The sequence below is a fragment of the Dipodomys spectabilis genome, unplaced genomic scaffold, assembly GCF_019054845.1.
Source record: "Dipodomys spectabilis isolate Male_0828 unplaced genomic scaffold, ASM1905484v1 ptg000161l, whole genome shotgun sequence".
Classification (NCBI taxonomy): domain Eukaryota; kingdom Metazoa; phylum Chordata; class Mammalia; order Rodentia; family Heteromyidae; genus Dipodomys; species Dipodomys spectabilis.
The window spans coordinates 145,178-166,087 of NW_024870838.1; the positions used below are offsets into that span (position 1 = coordinate 145,178).

The 20,910-nt window shown below is 37.7% G+C and overlaps 1 pseudogene; it reads right to left on the reverse strand.

Moving 5' to 3' along the window:
- Positions 1-18,178: 18,178 nt before the first annotated feature.
- On the reverse strand, positions 18,179-18,278 carry LOC122119049 (annotated as a pseudogene).
- Positions 18,279-20,910: the final 2,632 nt, after the last annotated feature.

Genomic DNA, 20,910 nt, shown 5'->3' on the forward strand with positions numbered 1-20,910 from the left:
GAAGCCAGACTATCCAGAAAAGTACATTAGAAACTAATGTCAAATAAACAAAAAAAGCTAGAAGTGAAGCTGTGGTTGAATTTGTAAAACATCGTCCTTGAGTCAAAAAGCTAAGAAACAGGAGGGCACTGCTGCCTCTACACTGTAATCTCAGGAGGCTGAGATATGAAGACCATGGTTCAAATCCAGCCTGGTCAGGAAAGTTCATGAGACTGTTGTACTCCAATTAACCACCAGATAACCTGAAGTGGCTCTGTAGGTCAACTGGTAGAGCATTTGCCTTAAGTTGAAGACCACAAAGACAGCACCCATTCCGAGTGTTCAATCCCTACCCCCATTCAAAACAACTAAGGAACAGCAATGTGGCCCAAAGAACAGGTCTACTGGACAAAATAAAATGTACTGAGGTTGAAGGCAAGAAAAAGCTGGTTAAAAATATTAAAATAAGATGGGCACCAGTGGCTCATGCCTGTAATCCTAGCTACTCAGGAGGCTGAGATCTGAGGATCACAATTCCAAGCCAGCCCAGACAGGAAATTCTGTGAAACTCTTATCTCCAATAAAGCACCAGAAAAGTGAAAGTGGTTCTATGGCTCAAGTGGTAGACTATTTGCCTTGAGCTGAAGAGCACAGAGACAGCACCTAACCCAGAATTTAAGCCCCATGAATGACCAAAAAAAATTAAAATGTCTGCGGTTGATTGTTCATGCCTTTAAATCCTAGCTACCCAGGAGGCTGAAATCTAAGGGTTGTAGTTCAAATCCAACCCAAGCAAGAAAGTCCATGAGACTTGTTAATGTAATTACAATACTAGGGCTTGAACTTGCCCTGTTTTACACAAGGCTAGATACCGTTCTACTACCCGCAGCTTTTTGGTGATTAATTGGAGATAAGAATCTCAGACTTTGCTGCTCAGACTGGCTTCAAATCAAGATCAGATTTCAGCCTCCTTAGTTGTGCTGGGATTTGCATGAGACTTTTCAAAAGAATGAAGCTGGAAGTTTATCTGTGGCTCAATTGGCAGAACTAAGAAAAATCTCTGAGACAGTGGCTAGTCCTTACATGCAGAAAAAAAAACATAAAAGTTTTCTTTTTCTTAATTTTTATTTTTTAGTGTGAACATACTATACAGAGTGGTTACAATTACGTGGGCAAGATAATGAGTACATTTCTTATCAAGCATTGTAGTCTCCTCCTTTGTTTCCGCTTCCTATCCCTTCCCATCCTCTCCCACTCCCCCACCCAATCCTCCCTGCTACCCCCGTTCCCCCGCACCAAAGTTGTAAAGTTCATTTTTCGATGTAACGACTTGTACATCTCATTGTTGCAATGGGTCCACCTGTATCCCTATTTAAACGATTTGTTTTTCCCCTTCCCCTCCACAAATTATACCAACATCAAATACAGTGAAAGCAGGAGTTATACTATGGGGGAGGGACATACAAAGCAACAAAGAAATAATCTTATAAATGTGTTAGAAACAATCGCATGAAAAACAAAAAACATTTGAATACATATCTTCGGGTTCATTTCCCTAACATTTTCAAAAGTAAATAATAGCAGTTGTATAATATAGAAAATAATCAAAAACCATGTTTAATATGATACAAAGGAAAACTATGTTTCTTTTTAAATGTAGCAAATGAGAACATAGTATAAAGTTTCAAAATGACATGCTGAGAGTAAGGGAAAAAGGAAAAATTTAAAAATTCATGTAAATATTAAATACAAGCTGACATGACCAAAATATAATGTGATCAGAAACTTATCTCTCAGTTATCTATCACTTGCAATTACTTACAAATAATTGTCCCTGCAGTTTCAGCAGTAACCATGGAAATTTAGACATGACCTCTCTATGCAGCCTAGACTGTGTAAGGGTCTTCCTGTTTTAGCCTCTTGAATTAGATCTGCAGGCATTGCCCTCATTTTAATATATGAGGTTTCCTTTAAAATTTAAAATTAATATTAAAATAATGGATTGTCTGTAAAGCATGACTAAACATCAGAGATCCACCAGAGATCCTCTGAGGGATACAATCAAAATATTAGAAAAGCACCTACCACTCAAGGTAGGTAACAGAAAGATGATTTAGCATTTTTTGGATGTGCTGGGGATGAACGCAGGGCCTCATGCTTGTTAGGCAAGTATAAAATTCAGTGACATTAGTTATATGCACACCATTACCTCTATTTGTGAACTATCTTGTTGATACTGATGGAATCCACACAATCATTGAGTAATAATCACCCCAATGACCTGCCCCAGAAATTTTAATCTTCCATTTCCTCTTATAAAATGGTTTGGTAAATGTTTCACATAAATAGTAGATTATTTTTTGTGTCCATCCGTGACAGATATATATTAAATGCAGCATTTTTGTGGATGGCATAATCCATTAATGCTTACCTCATATTTTGTAAACCTGTATATCTGATAGACACTCCAGGTAATTCCAGCTTCTGACTAATGTGAACTTTGCTGTTATTATTGGCATATGAGCTATTAGTTTTTTCTTTTCAGTTCTTTGGATTATGCAATGAGCAATGGAATTGCTGGGTAATGTGGTAATGCTATGTTATGTTTGAAGAATGGGTCATATTGTACCATAATTGCTATATCACTTTTCATCATCACAGAAATGTACAAATGGTCAATAAAATGTATTTCAAATGTATTTCAAACCTTCCACAGATGTGCTTTAAAAAATCATTTTTTTTTACTTTTTACTTCCTTTTATTTAGGCCATGCAGGCCTGGACCTATGTAGCATTGTCTAGAGCTGAAGTGAGAACAATACCAAATGCCACTGACCTAGCCTCCAAAAACATTTAATCTAGTAGCCATTTTTCCTAGAGATAAAATTTAGTGATTATATGCATTTTTACTCTTCTAAAATAAGGTTTTGAATTTTAAAATAACTTATATATATGTAACACCTCTGTGTACCTTCTTTTTATTAAGAAGAAAAATTATATTTACAAGAAATATAAAAGGACAAAAAAGCTTCTCAGCAGGAAAATACATTACAATCACAGTCTGATTCTGACCCAAGCACATACAATACAACACAAAAAATAATACAATAAGAGCTCATCTAAAGTAAAATGAAGAGTAAGGCCAGGCGCAGAGGTCAAGTGGTAGAGCACTAGGTTGCCCAGCACCAGCCTCTGAATCAAAACCGCAGTACTGCCAAGGGATAAAATAAAGTATTAAAGTTAAGGAAACATGCAGATAAAATATGATGGACAACAAAGAAGGACACACCTGTAATCAAAACACTTGGGAGATTAAGCAGTAGAATTATGGAGTGAAGATCACACTTGGCTACATAATGAGACTACATCTTAAATAACATAGAATAAAATAAATCAAACAAAAATTTTAATGACTAGGGTGTAGTTGAAGTGTAATTAAAGTAGTTTTTGTATGCACAAAAATTACATGCTTTGATAACTACAACTTTCAGTTTACACTGCAGTACAAGGTGCTCAGTGGCTGGAATCCCTCCTGAGGAACTCTATGGCAGTTGATGCACTTGTATTCTTGGCTGGACTGAGGGTTTTGCTAGGCAAACAGTGTTTTGATCTCAATTCGTGGATCCCACTTACAACTCTTTTTTTTAATACACCACCTACAAATCTCTCCCATCTCAATAACAGGGCCTTCTGGCTTTCAAGTGAATTTATCTTTGATATCTCTTAGGGTTCTCCTCCCCTTTGTCTGGAACTGCTCTGTTCCTGGGTCCACATTCAGCAGCTTATTCTGAGAAGAGTTGTAACTATTTGCTAGCCATCTCTATCCACTGCCATCTCCACCACAAATTATTCTTTGGTATCAGTATGAGTCAGGTCAAAGGATAGAGCCAGCCTGGGCTGGCTTTGAACCATGATCCTCAGACCTCAGCCACTTGAATAGCTAGGATCACAGGAGTGAGACACTGGCACCCGGCCATCATTTCTTTCTTCCAGGAAAATTTAGGGGGGTGGAATAGCACAGCAGCACATATATTTGATAACAACTGCCCCAGGGTGAACCAGATGCTCAGATAAAACCACTGACTTTGATATTGCCTTTGGTATCCAACAGGATATTGTTGGAATTAAGGTATCTGTGTGTGATTCTGTTCGGGTATGGGTAGTGAACAGCACTTACAATTTGTGTGAAGAGCCTCTTGGTTTCATCCTCATATAGGAGGCAGGATTTTGAGATCCACCCCAGAAGGTATCCCCTATTGTCCAGTTCCATTGATGAGATACATATACTCTTCCTTCTCCATCACCTGGTAAAACCTGATGGTGTGTTTGTGCCATACCTTCTTAAAAATGTCCACTTCATTCTTTAATTGATGACTGGAGGACTCTTGCTGTTATGCCATGGTTGCAGGACCTCCCCCCCCCCCCCCCGCCCCGCAAGAAGACCACTGAGAGTCAGACTCTACAGCTGTTTTATTTAAATGGGCTGCAGCTTGGGCCTCATCCTACACTCTGACACAGCGGAGCCTAGGAGGAGAGCCCCGAGCTAAGGATTTGCAGGTCTTATAAAGGCACACAATCAACCAAGTGTTTGGATTGCCACCACATGTTGCTTTGCAACAAGTGGTCACTGTCTCAAACTTTAGCCTTTCAATCCCACCCCCCACGCTTGATTTATGGTCCTGAGCCACAATCTTGTGGCTCTGGCCCCAAACTAAACTTCAACAGCTCTTGATCTTGAACGAGTATACCAATAACAATCACTCCATTTATCTTTTCTTGCGTATGCGGAGTGGTTGGGTCGGATGCTTGGAGACTTCCCATGTTTCCTGATGGTCATCCAGGGCAAAGGGGTCAGCTGGTCTGGCATGGTAGCAGTGGATCTAAGCAGCAACGCCGTCCACTTTAAGGGCAGTGGGTGTAGCCAGTAGCACCATGTAAGGTCCCTTCAATCGTGTTTCCGGAGATCGCAAGTTGTGCCTTCGAACAAACACCCAGTCCCTTGGTTTAAACAAATGTGGGATAGGAATAGAAGCAGAATCATATAATTCTCTAAGCTGGGGCCACATACTCTTATGCACCAGCTTTAAATAGTCAAGCTTACACAGAAATTCAGTATCATCCAAATCAGCAAGCAATTAAAGACAAGCCGATAGGGTGAATTTCTTATTCTAAACAAAGCAAAAGGAAGGAGCGATACCCCGTCTACACCAGTCTCCAAGGCCAATTTAGTTAAGGTCTCTTATAGAGTCTGATTCATACCTGCCCTGAACTCTGGGGTCTATAAGCACAGTGCAATTTCCAATCCATCCCCAATGTCGGAGCTATTCGCTGACTTACTTTTGAGACAAAGGCCAGTCCATTGTCTGACCTATTGGGGGATGGCAAGCCATACCTGGGTAGAATTTCTTCCAGGATCTTCTTAGCCACGACATTTGTGGTCTCATGCTTTGTTGGGTAGGCTTCAACCCATACTGAAAAGGTTTCTACAAAAACTAGCAAATTTTTATATCCAAATTTTCCAGTTTTAATTTCTGTGAAGTCTATTTCCCAATACACACCTGGCCTATCTCCATGGAGGCAAGCTCCTTTAGTAACCGGCTGATTGGGGGCACTGGTGAGCTGACAGGCTTTACAATTTTTCACAATGTCCTCAAGAGTTGATTCCCTTGCCTAATTTTTACTTCTGAGTGTCAGAGCAAGTCCTGCATTCTTCAGGTTCCCATGTGAGAGACCCGATGGATTCTCTTAAGAATCCCCTTGCCCAATCTTTGTGGCAAGGTAAGTTTTCCCTCAGCAGTTTTCCACTAGTCTTTTTTTCCTTCTCTGCCAGGGGGTTTATAGGCCATGGGAATTTTCTTTATCCACTCCAAGTCTTCTTGGGAGTACTGAGGCTCAGGAGGCAAAGCTCGTGGCCCTGGGTCTACTAGAGTCAGTACTTATGCTCTGGGCTGGAGGGCCGCCTCCTTAGCTGCCTGATCAGCCAAGTTATTTCCTTTGGTTATTGAATCAGTTCCCTTTTGATAGCCTGGGCAGTGCATAATGGCAATATTTGCTGTTTCCCATTGGGCACAGATGAGGCTTAAATTTTCTTGTTTTTAATAGTCTTTCCCTCAGCTGTCAGCATCCCCCTCTCTTGGTAAATGGTTCCATGGACATGCACAGTGGCAAAAGCATACCGACTGTCTGTGTAAATGTTTAGTCTCTTCCCTTTTCCCATTTGTAGGGCTTTTGTTAGTGCCACTAGCTCTGCTCTTTGTGCAGATGGTCCCTGGTGGAGTGCTTCTACCCACGCTATCACAGTGTCCATGGTGACTGCTGGGCCCGTATACCTTTTTCCATCTCGAATGAAACTGCTGCCATCTGTGAACCAGGTATGCTCAGCATGCAGTAGTGGTGAGTCCATCAAATCTGGCCTCTTTTCCTTGGCCTGGTTTCTCTTTTCATGCTCCATTTTACGTTCTCTGTCCTTCCTTTCCTGTCTTTGCTCCTCTGTCTCTCTTATTGTAAACCTTTCCTGCTGCGGCTACTAGATCCCTAATTATAAGCTGTCTAGAGCCTGCAACTTTATGTCTGGTGCAGCTTGATTTATATAGGCAAACATAATCATCTGAGCCGACTCCTGTGTCTCAAGATCATATTGAGTATATTGACTAAAAGCTTCCAAGAGCCGCTCAAGATATGCTGCTGGACTTTCACTTACTCCATCTTATATCATAAACCTTGGCCATATTAGTAGGTTGGCAAGCCGCCACCTTGAGACCTGCCAACAGAGCCTGGCGGTAGATGAGGAGATGCTCCCTACCTTCAACTGTTTTGTAGTCCCATGTTGGTTGGATCTCAGGAAAATAGGCAGCGATCAGGGCAGGATCCATGATGGGCACTCCCGTGGGGCCACAGATATGTTTCTGGGCCGCTTCTCAGATATGGTTTCTCAATTCAGTGGTAAAAAGAACTTGTAAAAGCTGACTGCAATCATCCCAAGTGGGCTGATGAGTAAAGAGAATAGTTTCAAGCAAACGAATTAAATCCTAGGGTTTCTCAGAAAAGGGAGCATTTTGGATGCACCAATTGCATAGAACATTGGTAGAAAATGGACACTATTGTGTTGCTGTTGACCATCCACATCCACAGTACCTATGGCACCTAGGGAATAAAACAGCTGCATTAGATGGGGGGTTGATCCCACTGCGGCATTGAGTGACTGGCCCCTCAGAAACTTGAAGGGCAGGTGCCAAGTGTTCTATAGCTCCCTCCTCCTCTTGATCATTCTCAGGTTCTGCAAAAGGAACCTGGGAAGGGGAGTATGGGGGAGGAAACATTTCTTCTTCCAAGTTATCTCCCTGAAAAACCAGGGGTACACTTTCTTTTCCTCTTTCTTAGTTTCTTTTTGTAAGTCTAGGGGGCTAGATGGAGTGTTGCCCGTGGTTTCCAGTCCTGTCAGTCATACAGTCCATAAAACAATAAACAGTACAAACAAAACACATGCAAACCTGACAGTTACAAAAAAAAAGCTTACAAAGTGGAGATCTCCCAAATTGGTCCACTGACTCCTGTCATGGCGGCGTTCCATACCCATGCCCCACAGCAGAAGGAACAGACCCACAGTGGGCGAGTTGGGCTTCGGTTAGAAGGCTTTCTTGGTCAGTTCCGGCCCAACACCAAACCAATTCTCGCCCCACAATTCACACAGCGGGGTTCCAAGGATCCCTCCCCCCCCCCCCCGGCCCCACACAGCAGGGTTCCAAGGACCCCTGCCTCACACGGCAGGGTTCCAAGTACCCCCGCCCCAGACGGCGGGGTTCCAAGGACCCCCCCCACTCCACATGGTGGGGTTCCAAGGACCCCTGCTCCACACAGCAGGGTTATCCCCTCCCCACAAGAGGATCTGGGACATCTCCCAGTTCCTCCAGTGTTGTCGTGCAAGCGGGTCCACTTTGACAACCCTTTACGAATTAGAGGGGCCATCCTCACAAGGGAAAATGAAAGTAAAACAGACAAACGAGAGGACAAGGCAAATTAACCAAGACAGCGCTGTTTTACCTTTGGAGTCTGAGGTCTCCGGGGTCTTTGGGGGGTATCCCGAACCAGCCCCCACTAATATGTTATGCCATGGTTGCAGGAACCTCCCCCCCCCCCCCCCCGCAAAAAGACCACTGAATGTCAGACTCTACAGCTGTTTTATTTAAACGGGCTGCATCTTGGGCCTCGTCCTACACTTTGGTACAGCGGAGCCTAGGAAGAGAGCCCTGAGCTAAGTATTTGCAGGTCTTATAAAGGCACACAATCAACCAGGTGTTCGGATTACCACCACGTGTTGCTTTGCTAGACAGAAACAAGCAACAAGTGGTCACTGCCTCAAACTTTAACCTTTCATCCCTTCAGGAGTATTTTAACTGCCACTTCCATGTGTGTGAGGTGTGGATAGCCAGCTTCACTTGTCCATTGGTACCATGGTCAATGAGCTCTTTCATCTGGTATTGACTGATGATCTCTTCATTCAAGGATACGGAGGATGATTCTTTGTATTCTTCCATCCTTCTGCTATGATGGCAGGTAGCAAGTCTACCTAAAATTAACTAAATAAAATAATGGAAACACAGTAAAAATAAAAAGAAATACCAAAACCAAACGACAACTCACACCCCCCCACACCATATCAGAAAAATCATGAATTTTGCTTTGAGTCAGTCCAGCATGTCACCAATCAAGAGCTCCTAGAGGTGTTAACTCACATAGGTTGGAGCACAGTGGCTTCCTATATACACTGCATGACCTCTCAAAAGGGAGATATCGCAGCCCATCACAGTGACATCATAGAAGAAATGGACCAATCAGAGTCTGGGCCAGTGAAGTCAGAGAAAAAGTGGACCAATCATAGCTTGCCAGCATTAATACTCTAGCCCATAAGCTTCAAAGACTGTTGCTAAGGACTCCATGTGGGCTTGAGGTTGCTCTGGTCATTGTTATGCCATTCCTGAAACTACTAGGACAGTGGTCAAAGTCCTCTGATCTTGTAGAGGACTCCTGAATCTCATAAATTGCTTCTGTGGAGACACTGGCCAATAGCCTCCATGCTTGATGGCCACCTTATCCTATATTTGTTCCAGCAATGACATGGCAAGAAGACCTCCGTCCTACTCAAGGACAGCTCTCCTACAATTTGCTTCTGAGGTTACAAGGCCCAGGCTGTCTTTGAGCCACAATCCTCACAATTCACCTTCCTGAGTAGTTAAGGTTATATGCCTGAGCCATCATTAGGTACTTAGCTCATCTCTCTCACATTTGGGGGAAGTATATATATATTTGTTAGAAAGGTTGGTATTAGATATGTCCTTTTAACACCTTAAATGTGTTGCCCTAGCTGTCTAATATTTAATCTAGTGTTTGATTAGAAATTTGTCATAATATGATTGAAGATCCCTTGTGTGATGAGTTGTGTCTCTGTGCTTTGGGAGGTTTCCTGTCTTTGTTTAATTAGAATGTGTCTTAGTGTGGACCTGTGTAATTATGTTAATTGTCTTCTTTAAGCTGCTAGATTCCTGGATAGAAGGGTTCATGCTTTCAATCAAATTTGGGAAGGATTTGGTCATTATTCCTTCAAAGACTATGTATTTCGTTTTTTTTATCCCTGTATGTTATACATATATACATTATACATTGTACATACAATACATATTCACATTGTATATTTGAATATACATATATATGCCTACATATTTATATTATATATACATTTATATACATATATTTTTCACATAACTTCCACTTTTGTGATTGTTTATGGTAGGAAGTCTAGATTGATCCCAGCTACTCCATCAGAGTTAGAGTTAGGAGTTTTCCTTTTTATTTCTTGGTGAAAATATGCATTTCTCAGCAAGGATAACAAAACCGGTACAAATAAGAGCTAGCTTTGAGTTTTCTCTCTCTCTCTCTCTCTCTCTCTCTCTCTGTCTGTCTCTTTCTCTCTCTCTTTCTGATTTCCTGCCTCTGTTTCCAGCTCTCTGAGCACAGGACCATTGCTTACCAAGTTGTTTTATTGTGTGCTGTGATCTACTAGTGTGCGCACAGTCATGTTCTGCTTCAAAGGTCACCATGCTGCACCTGGAAGAGGAGCTGTCTACAAAGTCAGCCTGCATGGGTGTGCCTGCCTCTTTCTTGAGGTCAGAGTCCCCATAGCTACTGGGGTGGCCTTAGTAGATGCTCATGTGCCCGGACTGCTGACTGCTGAATGTGGGCGACTCAAGCACAGCCTCTTTATTTACCCAAGTCAGAAGTCTGTGTTGGATCCTGGGGGCACTGCCCTGTTGGTGACTGTGCCAGGAGGAAGGCTGTGGGTAGCAGGAGCCTCAATGTGGCCTGACATCTGGGGAAGAGAAAGAATAGGTCAACTCTAAAGGGAAAAAGAATGAAGAGAGAAAAGAAGCAGTAAACCCTTTATCAATTAAAAACATAAGAGTTTGGAAGTGGAAAGGCAGTGGAAATATTCTAAATAACAATAAAAATTGCTAACATGGATAGAAGATGGATCACATTTTGTCATATATAATTTTGAAAAAAACATACTAGGAATGAAAATTTAAAAGTCAAAATTTAAAACACTATTTGGATTATAACTACACAGTATAGCTCAGTGGTTAAACATTGGCCTAGCATATGTGAAGCAATGGTGTGATCTCTTAAGCATTACAAAGCACACACACAAAAACCACAAGAACACACACACACACACACACCACATACACACATTTGGAATATTGATATTATCATATTAAACAGAGGAAATTATCACAAATTGAAAATGTAGGTTAATATATGAAATAATAATATTTCTCGTCCTATTTAAAAGTTTAGTAGAAATAAAATAATCACAATAGATTCTTATAGATTAAGTAAACTGAAAATTAAGCAATAGAAGACATGAGAACCTTTTCAAATAAGTTTTAAATAATAAACATTTTGACACATGTATCCATTCATTTTGACAAAAAATTGATGCTAGTGGTGTATTAAATCAAGATTTAGAATATTATAACCAAGTGCTCTATATCTTGCTAGGGGTGGCTATATCTCTAATCATTTCTCTCTGAATATTTTTATATTATAGTTTTATATTATAGATATTATAGTTGCTCAGTCTCTCCCGAATTACAAACCCTATTTACATTTCCCACCATAGCTAGAAAATAGCAGCCAAAAATCACCATTCCCAGCTCAAACATTTTTTTTTAAGTTAAGTAAAAATATTTCCAAAAATCACCAGGTAATGAAACTTTTCTTAATAAAGTATGTGCTTCTTAAAAATACAGTATTTGCTACCTGGACAAATATGTTTACATCTATAAGAAATAATTTTTTTAAATTTACCAACCTTATAAAAATTCAAAAAATAATTTTTAAATATTCACTTTATAAATATTTTAAAAACAAAATATATGTGTCTGAATAATTTACATGTGTAAAAATCATGCAAAATTATATTAACTAGTCCTACAACTCTGAAAAAAGAATTACCCTGAAGAAACAGAAGAAAATATTTAAGTTCAAAATTTGAAATTTAGAAAATAAAATGAAATGTACTTTTTAGATGACTAAAGTAACTGTAAACCCTCTGCATTCAAATTTTCTTATAAAAATGCATGAACAAAGAAAGCAAAACCACTCATTGATCAATAGCCACAGCAAAAGCATCAGTAGTTCTTTTTTTTAGCATACAAAAAAAATCGATGGAAGAGATAACAACGTTCCTTCCATAAGCTGGGCAGGGAGGTGAACGGTAAACAAAGGAGGAGGCTGCAATGCTTGGTAAGAAATGTATGCATTATCCTGCCCATGTAATTGTAACCCCTCTGTACAGTATGCTCTCAAATAAAATAAAATAAAATTTAAAAAAAATAAATTAATTAATTAAAAAAAAGAAATGTACTTATTTATGTAACTGTAACCCCTTTGTACATTACCTTTACAATAAAACTAAATTGAAATTAAAAATAAAGCAAACAATATACCAATAAGAATTCTTATAAGCCATTGGTTAAAACCTTTGTAAAAAACTGCCCTAAGTACCCAAGGAATATATTTTGATGATGCTACTTTAATAATTAAACTTCAGTAGAGAAGCAAAAATTGTAAAAACTGTTACAAAGTAAAGTAATTAATCAGAATATGTTACTATTCATAATAATCATAAGCTGAATTTATAGGGATAGTCAAATATGTAAGAAATGAGACAATTTGCCATACATTTGCACTTAATATGTGAGAAAGAATTTTCTAGGTCTTAAATATATCTTAAGCTTAATACTCAAAACTTAAAATATATCTTAAATTTAATAAAGAACCTATTCTGTCACATCATATGATAATCAGATAGAGCTGATATTAGAGCAAAGAACAGATTCTACTAAGTTTTTGTATGTTAATGTATATACTTATTTTGGTTGTGGGAAACTGGGGATTTCGACTTTAGTTATTGCTCATACTAGGCAGGCGTCATATCAGTGGTTAATTTTAGGATAGGGGTTCCCTTTCCACAAGAACATGCATCTGATCTGTCATTTTAGCCTTCCCATCATCAACGGAATCAGAGTTGCAGACCAACTTGTCTAGCTTCCTACCTTGCCTGGCCTGGATTCCGCAGTCCTTCCAATCTTAGACTGTAGATAGTGCAGTGTGGTGGAAATGATCCAATGCACCCAGCTATAGATTGAGAAGGAGGTCCACTAAACTTTCGGCCTGGTTCTATTCTCAAGCCTCCTCAGTAGTTACGAGTAGAGGTGGGAGCCCATGGTGCCAAGCAGTAAGAGTATTTTCTAAAGTAACTAGACATATATATGACTTGTGATTACCTCAGGAAAAAAATAAAAAAGCAGTGAAGCATAGAGGACAGACAGAATTTTAACTAGCTACTCAGAGGCTGAATCAGCTTAGGTAGCTACTCGAGATGCTGAGATCTGAAGGCCACTGTTTAAAGCCAGTCAAATCATGAAAATACATGCGATTATCTCCAAAAAACCAGAAGTGGAACAGTGGCTCAAGTGGTAGACCATTACCTTTAGACAGAGAAGCTGAGGAATAATGCTTGCGCAGTATGAAGCCTCAAGAATAATGAATGTATGCATGAGCACATGCACATGTGTGTGCGGGGACTTGCACGAGCGTCCACACACATGCACACAAACACACACAAATGAGTATTTAAATGTGAAGTTCTTTCATTTTAACCTTGCTGTACTTTATTTCCCTGTATTAGTTCACAAATTAACAAAATCAGCTAACCACCTATTTACATACAACTCATGTTTCTTTAAAGTCTACTCTCTTTTTGGAAGCCTGCTTTTATTTGACCCAAAAGTAAATTATTCAGGAAGTCAATTCATCTCTCTCAAGTCTGTTGTATTAGATGATTTTTAGGTTCCTCCTAGGAACATGATTTTGTGTAATCCTGCATGAAGCAACATAACCCTGTCAAACAATTAATAATAGGTTTTTCTCCGCCTGGCGAACATCTGTAGTTTTACTAACTTCATAAAATTCATGATCTGTCTGTGTATGCCAAAGACTGCTGGGCAAATAAAAAGACCCTTCTCAGAACTTAGCATTTGTATACTATTCATAGGTATGAGGTGTTTAAATATTACTGAATTTTTTTTGGAATAAATAATATTCATCTTGACTATCTTGAGAAAGAAAAATTAGTTTCTCAGCGCTTCAGGTAAGAACATGAGTGAAAGAAACAAAAGGAAAAGTGAAGAACAATAATCCATATATTCAAATGAAACAAAACAACCAAAGAAAACACAAATTAATTCAGTACTCAAGAACCTGCAGGAAATGCAAATATAAAAAAAAAATCAACTATGACAAGCTTATGAATATCCTTAATCCATGGGAGTGAACTGTTGTAAGGATAGTGCTTAAAGCCCAGACTGGAGAGAAAGATCTGTACACAATGCCACGCACCTGTTATTTTAAATTCCAGGAAGAATAACATAAAGTGTACTGAGCCCCAAATCAGATACAAGTAGGAAGCCAGATTCTATCTGAAAAATAATCAGGATAATTTAAGTCTGAGGACATGACAAATTGGTAAGAACAACCATTTCAGGGGCACAAGACACTCAATTCAAACTCTAATATTATGGGTATTAAAGAAAAAAACTATGATTTTAAATAATTGGAATAATGGTAAGATTTGAGTATTTGAGTGGAGAAAAATCCATGAGAGAGATAGAATGAACCCACATTGCAATACTTTCTACTTAAGTGATAATGTTTTGTGATACTTCAGACAAAACAGTTACCTTGCTAATGAGTATGGATTTGCACTTGGGTGATGGAAATACTCTACTTACACAGGGGTAAATTAAATAGATTTTTGGGGGTAGATGGTACTTCTTGAACTAAGACCCTAGATGATGTCCCTGAGCTTTTTCTCTCAAGGCTACCACTCTACCACTTTCAGCCACAGTTCCAATTCTGATTTTCTGTTGGTTGTTTGGAGATAAGAGGCTCATGGACTTTCCTGCCCAGGATGGCTTCAAACCACAATCGTCAGATCTCACCCTCCGAGTAACCAGAATTCCAGCCATGAGTCATCAATAATTTTAATAATTTAGTAAATTGTGCAGTTACAGAAGTTATAAATTATCCTTATAACCTTTGTAATATATGTGTGTGTATATATCAATGCATACGGATAGAAATATTTTAGCATATTTTTGTATCTACAATAGAGTTGTGAAATCATCCTTCATTATAAAATAAAATGGTAGCCGGGCGCCGGTGGCTCATGCCTGTAATCCTAGCTACTCAGGAGGCAGATATCTGAGAATCGCAAGTCAAAGCAGACGGGAAAGGAAAGTTGGAGAGATTCTTATCTCCCATAAACCACTCAAAAACCAGAAGGGGCACTGTGGCCCAATTGGTAGAGTGCTAGCCATGAGCTGAAAGAGCTGAGGGAGAGCGCCCAGGTCCCAAGTTCAAGCCCCACGACAGACGAAAAATAAATAAATAAAAATAAAATAAAATGGAAACAAAAGTTAATAAGGAGCAAAACAAAGAGAATTGTCACAGGTTTCTTGTTGTTGAATGTAATATGAATTGTGAGAATCAGTTTGGCAAAATCATCTCTACTTTAACAAAATGGATAATAGCTATTAAATCCAATCCATCTATTTGCCCATATTGTGCATCCTCACACATGAGTGTCAAAATCAAACCACAGTTTCTGCCATTGTATTTAACTCACCTGTTATAAGTTAGAGGATAGATGAAGTAATCAAATAAAGATTAAAATAATAGTATGTGAGGCTATGAGTTAAAGCTGAAAATGATTTTAAGTATGATAATAGCTTATTAAATTGCATATTTCTTACTTTTACTCTATTGTCATGTCCCTCATTCCCACATTAGAAAAGTACATAGAAGGTTCTCACTAAATTATATGTACAATTATGAAAAAAAGTATTGAAAAAATATGGACACAGTGTGGTTTTAGCTTATTGTGACCTGTAGGGGGTAGTGTGTTTTTGAGGATATGCAATACGTTCTAATGGAGATGAAGAGAGGGATGTGATTATTCTGGAAAACTGGCTAGAGGGTTGTTCCCAGAAAGATAGTGATGAATTCTTCCAAAAGGTTACAGTAAAATCACTTTCACAACCATGTTCACTGTTGCACTATTCACCGTAGAAAACTGATGGAAATAGCCCAGATTCCCTTTGGCAGAGGGATGGTTAGAGAAAGTGTGGCACATGTACACAATTGGATTGCACCAATCCATTATGAAGACTGTTACATTATTTGCAAAGAAATGGATAGATCCAAAAATATGTTAAGTAAACTAAGTCAGAGACAAACACACAAAGGAACCATGTTCTGTCTCATATTTGGAAGATAGAACTTTATGCAAGTTTTCACAACAATATTAACCAAAGCATGCTATTTGCAGAGGAGAATTTCAAAGGTGTATTTTCTTATAAAATTGAATTTTTAATCCAACAAAATGAATACCAGGAAACTATCACTTAAGATGTGAGGGGAATTCAAAGGGAAGGAATAAAAAGAGTTATGGAGGAAGAGCGTGAAGGCATAATATTCAATACAGATAGTATGAAAGTAGAAAAAATTAAAGTGGGGTGAGATTTGGAAGGGTGTGGAGAAGTTATGTAAAGATCCATTGTACTTAAAAACTGATTTGTTGAATGGAAATTCTCTTGTACAATTATTTAAGATAATAAAAATATAATTAAAAACAATGGAGACATTTTATCTTAAACTGTGTTCTCTTAAACCATGAGTCAATATAATAGTTTCCTCCTCAGAAATGTTCTTTGCAGGTATGTTCCTCACATTAACAGAAATGTGATCAGCACAATGTATATCAATCCATCACATTGCACATCATAAAGAGACACACTATAAATTCTATTTCCATCTCTTTTAAAAAAATTGTTTGCTCTATAAATTAATCAGAGGCATGGATTTTGTGGCTATTTAGTTCATTGAACAACTGTCTCTCTCTTCCTCTCTCTCATTCATGGTTCTCATATGATTGTTCCATAATTATCCTAATTTATTTTGTTGTTATATTTTTGGTTGCATCATTTCACTTTCTGCTCTGCCATTTCCCAAATCATTTACATAGAAAGTATTATTTCCTATGTTTTCATTCCTAGAATAAGCTGCACATGGAGACACCACTGGTCCTCATTTTCATTCTGTACCTTTTAATACGGAGGAAAATCTTTCCTCTGCTTTCTATCAATTCTCTACTCTCCAGTTAGAATAATTTAGAATAGTAAAAATGGAAAAAGAGAAAATAAGTCATGGTGAAAAAAAAAAGATGCAGAAAATTCACTGGATTTTTCTGAACAGTTCAACCAACGTCAACTACTGGGGAAATACATAGACACCTCATTCCGACTGGTACTCAGTCTCTGGTTAGGCAATTCTGATGAAGACAAGGAAGAAGATGAAAAAGTGAGGAATGGTATCATTTGCAAGAAAAAAATGGAGAAGGATCCAAGCAAATTTCTTCTTTGGGCTGCCGAAATTAATCGGCTTTCTACAGTGTGGCGAAACCTTTCCAAAAAGGCCACTAGGGATGACGATGAGTATACCGCTCTTCATCAGGAAACCTACAGTTGACACTGACACATTGTCCATGAGTTGGTGGCTCGAGGCAAATATTCATGCAATAACTGTGAATGGCTGGACACACCTGCACAGTGCTTATACGTGGAATAATACCAGTGTGGCTTCTTTCTTACTTCATCATGATGCAGATACCAATGTCTAAACGAAAGGCCTCTTGACCCCCTTGCATCTTGCTGCTGGGAATAGAAACAGCAAAGATACGTTTGATCTCCTTCTTTTGAACCATTATATTAAACCAGGTCTGAAGAACAACTTGGAAGAAACTGCATTTGATACTGCCAAAAGATAAGTATGTATGACTACCTCTTTGAAGTTGTGAAAGGCTGTACAAATTGTTCTCCTACGTCTTAATGATTTGGTTAAGTTACTTAAATTTCAAAAATGCCAGTCCATCCTTTGTCTCTGTACAAAATATTTTCACAATACAAAGCAACAGCAATATCTTACTTTAAAAATTCATGGATTCCATGCTATTCTTCCAAATGAATTGCCTGACTTTGATGTCAAAATATATTCAAGAGTTGTTTGTATACATTTATAATGATTTCTGTAGAGCTTGTGATTTTTAAAATCAGAAATAATTTTAATGTATCTGTTGAAATGAGTAGTACAGAACCTAAAGACATTTCCGGTGCTTGTCTGAAGAAAGTATATTTTAACATATTCTATATTCTGTTTGTAAAATGTCCATAATCTATTTCATTCTCTCCTAGATATAATGCTTTGAATACAACATTATTATATATTATATAAATTCATTAATAAATGTGTCCTTACAGATTGCATTCCATATAAAAACAGTTTAAGATTCTTTTTTCTCCTAGGTCCTTATAGTATTTTATTTCTTTGGGATAAAATTAAAATGTTATCTAATTTCAAAAGTTTTGTAAAGGTTATGCTATGTAAAGACCTTTCTAAATTGAAGATTTAATACACTGATGTCAAACTAACTTTTAATTATATGAATCACATATGTTGTTACACTTGTATTTTTGTAATCAACTTTTTAATAACTGTTTTTCATTTCTAGCAACTGAAGAATGAAAAATATGGAATAATTCGCATATTTTCATATCATCCTTGTCCAAGTGGCATGTTAATCTCTATATTGTTGTAATTTATGTATACGTGCTGCTGAAGCATGTAGTATCCTGTAAATTTAAGTTGTTAATGATGCAATCTTTATACAGGCATATATCCTTGGTTGCCTATTTGTAGCAAGGAAACCTTATTGTTACTAACAATGTTATTGATCTTATTTCTCTGAAATTCTGTGTATAGTGGAAAAACATATTGTTTGGTAGATTGCTCAAACTTGCATTTTTTTGCCAATGACTATTTTAAGTCTTTTTCATTTTAAATTTGATCATACTTTGAAGCCTTTATGGCTAGGTTCAAAGAGATGGCTTTTCAAGTACTTATTTATCAACTGAGTTAGCTTTGTGGAGCTAATGGATTCAAAGTAAGCCTTGCTGAAGTGCTACTTCTAAACTTTTGCAGCTTAAAATTTCCCAAATTAGGTCTTACTGGCACAAATGTCTACTGACCCTTTACCCTTCTTCCATGTAGTAACAGACCAAACAGAATATCTTACCCTGACAGCAAAGATTATCTTACTGGAAAAAAACTAATCTTAGTTACAAGGGATCATAGAGAAATAAACAGTTCTGACTAGAAAGTATTTTATCATAATATAATTGTTTATTATACCTACCATTTCAAAAGTAGCTAAAGCCAAGAAGGTGAAAAAAAATTGTTCTTATGCATGATTACCTAATGTCCTGACCATCCAACCAGGCAGGAACTTACACTACTGAATTTCTGTCACCAAATATTTCCATAGCTCCAGGAGAAGTCCATATTTTTCTCCTTGATATTAGGCCTTAAATTGGTAATGTTTTAATCACAGTGTTTCCTCTTGCCTCTAGGCTGTAAATCTACAAATGGTAAAGCTTTAGGTCTAACTCTACCAAACTCTGGGGTAGAGATAATGGAATAATACTGTAAAACAGAGTTGCCTTTGATACCCTAACCACAACAGAACAATGAAAAACATTTCCTTATATTACATATAGTTATATATTTTATATTTATATGTGCTAATTTTATGTTTCACACAATGAAACTTACTAGAATTAATCGATAATTTGACAAATAAATTGATATTTATTACAATAAATAGATTGGAATATAAATAATTAGGTTTAGAATATATATTAGAATATAAGAAGTATCAATGCAATGTCTTCGGTATAAACTTGTGATACCTTCTAAGTGTTCTTAGTCTACTGAATTCACATGGTAAAAAACAATGTTGTTTTCCTCTAATCTGCAAGGGATTTACTCTGCTGCTCTGTATATTGTTTTAACTCGTTGGCCCAGAATGGTTTTCTAAATATTTCTGATCATACCCAAATTTTGCTGATATGATGTCCAAAAGGTATTATTATTTTACAGGACCCACGCATCCTAGGATCCCAGGTCCCAGTTATCTGCATCATCAGATAACAAGGGCAAGTCTTCCCACCTAGGCCCATGCAACATGCCAACAGAAAGTAATTGAAGACTCATCTTAACTTCTCATTTCCTATAATAATTTAGTGCCCCAATTACACAGGGTTTAGCAGTAAGCAATTGTGAAATGCAAGGCAACTTAAAAATGAAAGATGAGATCACAAAATCTGAGAGAAACTACTGTAATTCACACTTTCAATTTACAGATGACTAGCCCATATGAGTGAACATGATCACAAATGTCACAAGAATATTTTTAATACCCCTCTCCTAATGATTAATGAAAGATTTCAGTCTAGTATAAGTAGGGCAAAAAATAGTTCCTGGAAGGATAGATCCATAATTTGTCTACCAAGTCTCGGAAAACTTGAATTAGAAGTCAAATATCATTCAGAAAAACATTAATTGAGAAGATCCTTAGTGCTTCAAAACACTGGTACTTCAGTAAAACTTGGTTATGTAGTATAAAAAGGTTGTCATTCCCAAATCAATGGGAACCTATATTTAATCTACTGAAAATATATTCCTTTTCAAATAATTTTTAGGGGGTCCGGGTGTGGGGCCTGATCTCTGGGCTTGGGCACTGTCCCTCAGCTCTTCAGCTTAAGGCTAGGACTCTACCACTTGAGTCACAGCACAACTTCCAGATTTTTTTTTTGGTCATGTGATGCTGGGGAATTGAACACAGGACCTCATGCATGCAAGCAAGTGCTTTACCACTGAGCCACCTTCCCAGCCCCTCAAATAAACTTTTTAAAGACACATTCTCCAAAATAACATTTGACGAGTAGATGATACTTAGTGACATTACAAGTTTTTCAAGTGGAAGGAACAAGTTACAATAGAGTTGATTTATTATCCAGCACTAATACCAAACAGGTTCAACCATTCCTTAAATTATAGAAATAGTAGCCCCCTCCATTTGTGTTGTTCAGTAGATGCCTTCCAGAAATGTGTTACATAGATCAGTCTCCCATATTTCAAGCCTAAACATTAGCTAATAAAGTAAGTTTCATCAAATAATAAGGTACATTTTAAAAGATCACGGATATTTGCCTTATCATGTTGATTGATGTTTTCCTTAAGAAAGATGACTTCAAGTTTTGAATATGGGTACTCATTAGAAATGTGACAAACATAAAATCTGTCTTCTATTTCTATCATATTCCTCCACAGTAATAAATTTTAGTTTTCTTCTTTTCCCAAAAGTTATAGGTAGTAGAAAATATTATCCCATGTAAAATAAAATAATCACAAACCA